We start from the raw sequence: 8361 nt of genomic DNA, 5'->3' as shown, positions 1-8361 counted from the left end.
ACAGTCAAGTAGAGAATAGGTAAAGTAAGTGAGGTAAAGTGGGACAGTTCTCACTTCTCGTAGTGGATCAACCACCTATGAGATCGTCCCGTATTTAAAGATAAAATGATCCATACGCGATTTGTCCCGTAAGTAAGCTGGTCAGATGGCGCCACGGTGAAATCGTTACAGATCGCCAATTTAACGTTGATAGAAGTTGGAAAAGTTGCCTACGGTGGGTAAGGGACCGTCACAAAAGTCCACACATTGTGCTAAAAGGAGCTAATACTGTGGAGGGTGTGGTAAGGGACCGTCAGAAAAGTCCACAAATGGTGTTAAAAATTGAATTTTCTTCTATATAAATGTTCAATAAGATCAAATAATTTATGAATACAATCCTAAAGCTACAATCACAAAAAAATAAATAAATAAAAATTATTTAAAAAAATAATATATATGTACAAACCATCCAAAATGTATACTTAATATAAAGAAGACAAATAATGGAGGGGAAAATTAAATAAATATATTTTTAATATATGATGTATATTTTTTAATAAGTCATGGATCAGGATAGTTCTTATTTTTGCATATAACAAAAATGATATGGATATTATATCATAGCACATGTACCAAAGGCAAATTCTCTCTTTCTACAGACTCAGACACAACTCCTGCCTTCCACACTCGTCACACACAAAGGACTGGCATACCTGCTCCTACCACCACCAGGTTCACCATAATGAGCAACCATTTTATTTGCTCGCTCTCTCTCTCTCTCTCTCTCTCTCTCTCTCTCTCTCTCTCTCTCTATATATATATTAGATATAGATTTATATATAATTGAGGGGCGGATCCTTAAAGTGGCAGGACTAACAATTCATCACAATTTCACAATCGTTTAAATTTGTTTTAACACTTGGAAATTCAGTTACTAAATCACAACCTCAAATGTTCAAAACACAATAGATCATATGTTGGTAGCCACTTCTATAAAAAGGTCTTAAATCATTATTTTACAAATACATGTGTGTATATGTGTTCAGGGTTCAAATCATTTCTCAAATTCACTATTTAGATGTTTAATTATTTATTTTTTATAAGTGGCCTAATTTTTCAATAAATGAGAATGACTGAAGTGATAGTGGTCTATTTCAAAGGTCTATTTCAAACACAAAATCTTTCTGAGTGACCTGAAAAGTCTCACTGTCACTGCATTGGTAATCTTTAACTCATGGACACCGAATGAGCTTAGAACAGAAAATGAGTGCAGTACAAAATATTGTAAGGACATTAAAATATAAAAACAAGCAGAACAGTACAATACAACCAAAGAATGGAGCCAAAGGTGTCAGATAATAGCAGCAAGGATATTCCACTACAACACCTGTGCAACAACTCAGTGAAATGCAGTTGTGCTGATTAATTATTAATAATCTGTGTTGTCTAGCACCCCGGAGTAAAAGGCTTTTTTGACTTTGTTTTCTCACAAAACACTAAATATCAACAAAAACTTGCACTTCATTAAACACCTGTCCATCAGTATTAACTGAAGAATTTCCCCCTACAATGTCTAAAATTTATTTAAGGTAATTTGATCACTTTTAGAACATTCAAATAGCTGCTGAGAATCTTTGAAATCACATTTATTTTTAGATAAATTAGCCTACTTAGTCTATTTTAGATTTTCAGTTTTGTTCAAAGTGAGTAAATCAAAGGTTTTTAAATAACTGTGCAATAATTGAAATGATAAAGTATTTGGGGGTAAAGGCCCCCCCGTGGCAGGGGCTAAAAACTCCCCATAAAACACATTGGGTTTTTTTTTATAAGTGGGGGGAATAGATTTATTATGAAACATTTTCAGTGTGGGCTCACATTGACTGATCCAATCACAATGGAGATTCATTTGTTTGTAGAGCACTTGAGATGATGTGAAATGCCAAATTTGATTGAAATTACCAGGAAATGGTGCATCCTTTTATGTAGTAACTATTTTGAATAATCATAATTTGTTACTATATATATGCATAATTGGGCAAATTCAGTTTTATAGCTATTATCCCTTTTTAAATGAATTTTAATCAAAACAACCTTCTGTTATTATTTATTTTCACACAAATAATATAGTTCCATTAGTATTCAATACAAATATTTGTTTCAATCTTGGTAACCTTTGCAACTAGAAAAAATATCACATTTACCTAAAGAGGTGCCTCAAGCTCCATTGTACCCTAAATTCAAACTCTACTGTTCATCTTTACACTAAATATTTTAGCCTGTTTTTTAAGGTTTACGCATTTCAGTTTCATAACAACAATTCCATCAAATTGAATTTGAGTAATATTTAATTTATTTAAAGATTAGGCTACTCAATTCAATTTTATGGATTTTTTTTTTTTTTTGTAATCCAAAGTATTTAGTGTGTGTGTGTGTGTATATATATATATATATATATATATATATATATATATATATATATATATATATATATATATATATATGGGGTTGGGAGGGTTACTTTTGAAATGTATTCCACTACAGATTACAGAATACATGCTGTAAAATGTAATTTGTAACATATATCGTTAGATTATTCAAGGTCAGTAATGTATTCTAAATACTTTGGATTACTTCTTCAGCACTGGTAGATTTTTTCACTTGTTTTGACTATAAAAACTCTGCCAGTACAGTAAGACAAAATACACATGTTAAAAATACATTCTCTGAAAAACTGAAATATCTTATGCAGTGTTGTTTCTAAAACTAGATCAATCAAACTGATCTTGTTTTAAGGATTTTTAGATATTTTTACAGGAAAACAATAAAAAAATTATTATCAAGAATACGATTTTTGCACTAATATCAAAGGTCTTACTAGAAAAAAAAAAAAGAAATTATGATCCAACGTGAATTTGCTTGATAAAAAATATGATCGTGCCTGGTAACACATGCATGTAAAATGGCTAGAAATAGCATTTTAGCTTAGCGTAAAGCTGACAATTTACACAACGTTTATTTCTGTTTCTTCTGCTCCAAACTTATTTCAAACTTACTTCTCTGTCTGCTCGTATGAATGTAACACATCATAAGAAAGTGTTTCACCGCTGTTCAAATGCACTTTGGATTGCATCATTTATATGTATAAATGTTTTCCATCTGAAAGGACTAAATATTAAATGAAACAAATGACAATAAAATGCAAAGTAATCTCTTCAGTAATCAAAATACTTTTTGAATGTAACTGTATTCTAATTACCAATAATTTAAATTGTAACTATAGTGGATTACAGTTATTTATATTTCGTATTTTAAATACGTAATCCCGTTACATGTATTCCCTTACTCTCCAACCCTGTATATATATATATATATTTTAAGTGTGAGATCTTTTATTTTTATAGAAAACGGCATGTCAAGTGTTTCTAGTCACTATTCGCTTTTAATGTTTGGTTTATTCCTCCAATATAGGCTACAGTATAATTTCGATATATCACGACTAACTAGCTTAGGATGTTAATGTAGTAGGCTACTTGAGTCAGTGTAACTACTGAGAGAACTTGTTTATCAATCCTGACAAGTGAATTAAGGTCGTGGGCTCAACAAAAAAACTTTCCTCGGTCCAACAAAAAAAGTTAGACGCGGTGTTTAAACGCCCTAGGCTAATATAGACAACGACACAACCGGGAACTGACGCCCATCGCAAATGTCCGTTTTTACTGGAATCAAGGATGAATAATTCTGTTCGATGTTCCACATCGATAACTCGTCAAGACTCTTCGCGCTGGAGTCCGTGGGAATGGATGAGCATCGTGTGTGAGAGAGCTTTAGGATAAATGACTGCCTGTAAAGCTGGCGAGGCCGGTCATAAAGACGTCCGCTGATTATCTCGAGAGCCCATCGTAATCTTAATTGATAGCTATAGTTGCCGGGAAGGGCAGCTGCAAACAGACGATTCTCCTCCAATAGCTGTCAATCAGTGAGGACGGGTCAGACTTACAGTGGTGCAACAGTTGGCATGACTCATGCATGTCCAATTATTTCTCTTTTAATGCTGATTAAGAGCTGACCGATGGCCACAGCTCTTAGAACATCATGGAAAATAAAGAAAATCATGAAACATGACAAGTTATGTTTTTGTCTTAATCTTAAAAGTTCCGTGTGACATTTATTTGACACTAGATGGCAGTAAAACTCCAATAATTAGTAAGTTCACTCAAGTTCAGATAAATAAGTAGCTCTCAGACAGATATACTGCTACTTTTGACAGTTGTTTGGTTGTGTAGTCCAACTCACCCGTTGCACAGCGCAACAAATCAACTCATTACTTTTGTGGTGGGCTGTTTGTTTGGTAGGCTACATGGACACCTTAATTCTTGTTTTAAGAAATTGATTCATGCATGGAATTTTAACCGTTAGGTTTGATTTAAAAAAATCGATGGTAATTGCCGTAAAACTAAAGTAGCCTTCGTATACTTTTATTCTGTTCCGCTGGTCTTTACTTTTTGTTGCTTTTTATGTTGTTGAATATTTGACAGAATCATTTTAACAGTAGCCTTTTTTTTTCACGCACTGCTACAAATTCCTATTTCAGATCGAGTTATTTCAGTGTTGCCTAGATATGATAAGTTTTGTCTATTCCCCATCAAAGTCTGCATGGCCAGACTAAGTCGCACGCGACCTTATACAGTAGCCTATATGGTCTATTAAAAGAGTAAAAATCGAAATGGAAACTAAAGGAAAGCTTTTAAATAATTACTGGTTATCTTTTAGCTTGTCAGTGGAATTACAGTAGTAGTGACTGCAACAGACATAAAAGAGTCCAAATGCTCTCTGCACGCGCGCTTTTTCAGACTTTAATTTCTAGCGCGCTCGCTCTCGTGTTGCGAGGGAATAAAATCCAGTCTTGGATTTAACCTTTACCCTTTCACTCAAAAGAAGCGATATGCAACATATGAATGAATCAGATTTATTATGGGATAGTGATGGGATTTTATAACCAACGAGCAGACATGCTCAGCACAATATATTTCCAGAGTAGTTTAATTAGTTTTTTTTTTTTTCCCCACCCCACAATCAGTGTCTTCGATGCCTGTTTATCGCCCACTAGCACGTCATATCCAACGTGAAAAAAAAAAAAAAAAAAAAAAAAAAAATGTTGCATGTATTATCAAGTTTTCATCTACTATGGATGGAATTAAAAGTGCTTACATCTCAGGAAATTACAGTATACATTGGTTTGATATAGAACTTTTGTCACAGTCATTCGTTTGGATTCGCTCCACCCCATTATGTCCTTTTCATAAATTATTCTCAGAGACTTTTTAAACCATTTGAACTTGATGTGATATTATTACCGTTGTTTTATTAAAGCAGCTTTTGATCGTCAGTGATTTCACTGTAATCATACATTGTTGCTGTTGGACATAGAGCCCAACCGCAGATGTAAATACTGCTCGCCAAGCAAAACCCCATGGCCTATATTTTCTTGATATTGGAAGCATTTCGATGGAATTTGGATTGTGCTTGCCACTTTAAGATAGATAGATAGATAGATAGATAGATAGATAGATAGATAGATAGATAGATAGATAGATAGATAGATAGATAGAAAAGCATTTGATTATTGCTTGCAGGGTGTTTGCTGTAGACAGTTTGCCATCTCTCTGCCTTTAAGTCTGTGGTTACGGAATGTTTCCGCTTGTTTAAAGCGAAGAAGCTGGGCAGAGCCGTTGGCGGAGTCTCCGCGGATGTGAAGAATGCCGTGTTCGTTCGGTCTCCCGTTATGCGCTTCTCCTCAGAGGGGCAGCGCTCGCTGGGGCACCGCTAGTTTCCCTTCATCGTGTCTACAATTTTCCCCCGCGTAATTTTTTCTGCCAAACCAACCATCATTATGACTTTGTAGAGTAATGTCGATAAATAGTGCCAATGCAATTATATTAATTAAATGACCGGGGTCAGACGTTTTTATTACGATTGTTAAAACTAGATTAATATAATTCTTACCCTTATGACAGTGCTCAGCATTTTTGCCTGCTTTTTCTTTCTTTGTTTCTTTCTTTCTGAAAATGTTTGAAAAAATATTAAACTTCTTTTTAGCAAGTTGTATTTTTATTTAAAATTTGTTGAATTTTACTTTCCATGCCTCATTGCAAAACATAATTGTAGTTCCGTATTTTTAGTAACTACTATTGACTACTCTATTATTTATAATCAGATAAATGCTATATATATATTTTTTAGCCAGTTCTTTCACTCGCTCCCATAGCTGCCGTGTTCTGAGTTCGTGTTTGAGGGGCAGCCGACAGGATGTAGCATTGATAAATATCCCTGTTGATCACTTGATTGATTACCTCGCGCAAAGGTCACGCGGGCGCGCGGTAATTTCCTTGTGCCCGCGGCTCCCATTTCACTTTCAATCTGGCGCGAGAGCCCCCGACTTTACAAATCATATTTTTATTTTAACCCTTCCCTTTCCACTTTAACATCACACTGAATCTTGCCATCGACCTATGCGTGCTTTCCATCTAACGACAGAAGAGGGCAAACCTTTAATTAGGTTGGAGTTATAATCACATAAGGTAAACAGTATCTTCTCCTTTTGATGGAGTTGAATTTAAACCCTGCGACAAGCTAATAATTTGGCCACATTTCCAAAAAGGGCTCTGGCCTCAATTAATTTTCAATAAATACATCCCACGGGGTCTTGACTGATCCTCGCTCGAGAGCGCCAGCTATACGCAATCTCTGGCCGACGAGGTCAGAGAATCATAATAAAATATGTTCTGTGTACTGCATCCGAATGTCTGAATACTGTGTCCATTTAGTCTAATGGGAACGCAAGGCAAAACAAAGCCTTCAAGCCAATGCGTTCTCTCCATCTATCCGTTTATCTCTCTCTCTCATTTGTTTGTCATCAAGAGAATTGGTTTAACAGGGGTACTTATTGCTGTTCTTACACACTCTCATTTTATCATTGCTTTCTTGTAGCACAATTGGAGAACCCATTTTATTCCATTATCTTAGTGAACTTGAAGTTCGCTGAAAGAAAGAAACATTATTTATTCATGTTTTATTCATTTATTATGGTTTCAACATTTCTCCTTAATTTATAAGAGAGGTTTTGGTCTTTCTTGTACTTTTTAGTTGAGCTTAAATTATTCCCTGTGCCCAATAAATAAACAATTAAAGAAATGAATATGAATAAAATCACCATATCATAAAGACCATTTTAAGTTGATAATTCGGCAAAGATTTAAATTTTTAGGACGACTTAAGTATTTTTGTAATTTGAATAACCTCTCTTCATCGTTGAAGAATCTATTGTGGATTTTAATTTAAGGAGATGCAATGTTGCTCACAGCTCAGAAAGGACTCAACGGCAGCTGATGTTTGCGCTGCACCCTTCATTTTTATGCAGAGTGATGCCAGATGAATTGGATCCGTTTTAGAAATACTTAGTAATCAATACTGAGAGCGAGGGGAAAGCAACCCTTTAAAAGGTTAATGGGCAAGGTCAACATGATGTCACGCGCCTCTAATTAATGAGCAATTAACTTAATGGCCCAAAAGTTTCCCAAATTTTCACCCATCTTGAAAACTAAAAACAAAACTAATAAATAAATTCGATGGGCTATAAATGCTTGTATGTGATGCTGGACATCGACTAAATTGCGTCCCAAAGGCACCAGAGAAAGAACTAATCTGTAATAAACTTATAATTATATAGACCTAAACTATGGAGTGGGGCTACTTCCCAAAAATATTTTTTTGCACCGAAAAATAATTGATTAGTGTTTCCAGGCTTCCAGAGAGGATGAATGTGCATCCCATGAGTGTGCGGGCAGTGACGGCAACGAGTTCATGTAGAGCAAGCTCAGCTCCACAGATTAATAATTGTTAGTGCCGCAGGAAAAAAATATATATATTCAACGGGCTGCCCTCGGTACCGACTGCCCACGCGCCCGGCTGAGGGAGGGGGAGAAGTGAGTTTTTTCATCTATTACATAAATTCATAACTATGGTCAAATCTCAATTAAACAACATAAAACGTTTAATGAAAACGTTTAACAATAGTCATTTACCCGAACAATGATTAATGCGTCTTCATTTAAAACACAAAAGACCTGGCGCCTTGGACGCTCGAGACTGCTTCATTATAATTAATGTCTCCAGTTCCTCGTGGACACGGAGGTCGCAAATGGCTCCGTCCCGCGCTCACTGATCTCTGAAGATCTGACACGAGAGGGATCTCGTCGGCTTTTGCAATCTGACAAGATCTGTAATACTTGGGTGATGAATCGTTCCAAACTTTTTTTGGGCGATGCTGGCAGCTCGGGGGTGTGCGCATGTGCGAAGGTGTCCAAACTGACAATGCTGGAGAGA

This window comes from Myxocyprinus asiaticus, chromosome 31, assembly GCF_019703515.2.
Source record: "Myxocyprinus asiaticus isolate MX2 ecotype Aquarium Trade chromosome 31, UBuf_Myxa_2, whole genome shotgun sequence".
In the NCBI taxonomy this organism is placed as follows: Eukaryota; Metazoa; Chordata; class Actinopteri; order Cypriniformes; family Catostomidae; genus Myxocyprinus; species Myxocyprinus asiaticus.
This window is presented reverse-complemented; position numbering follows the sequence as displayed.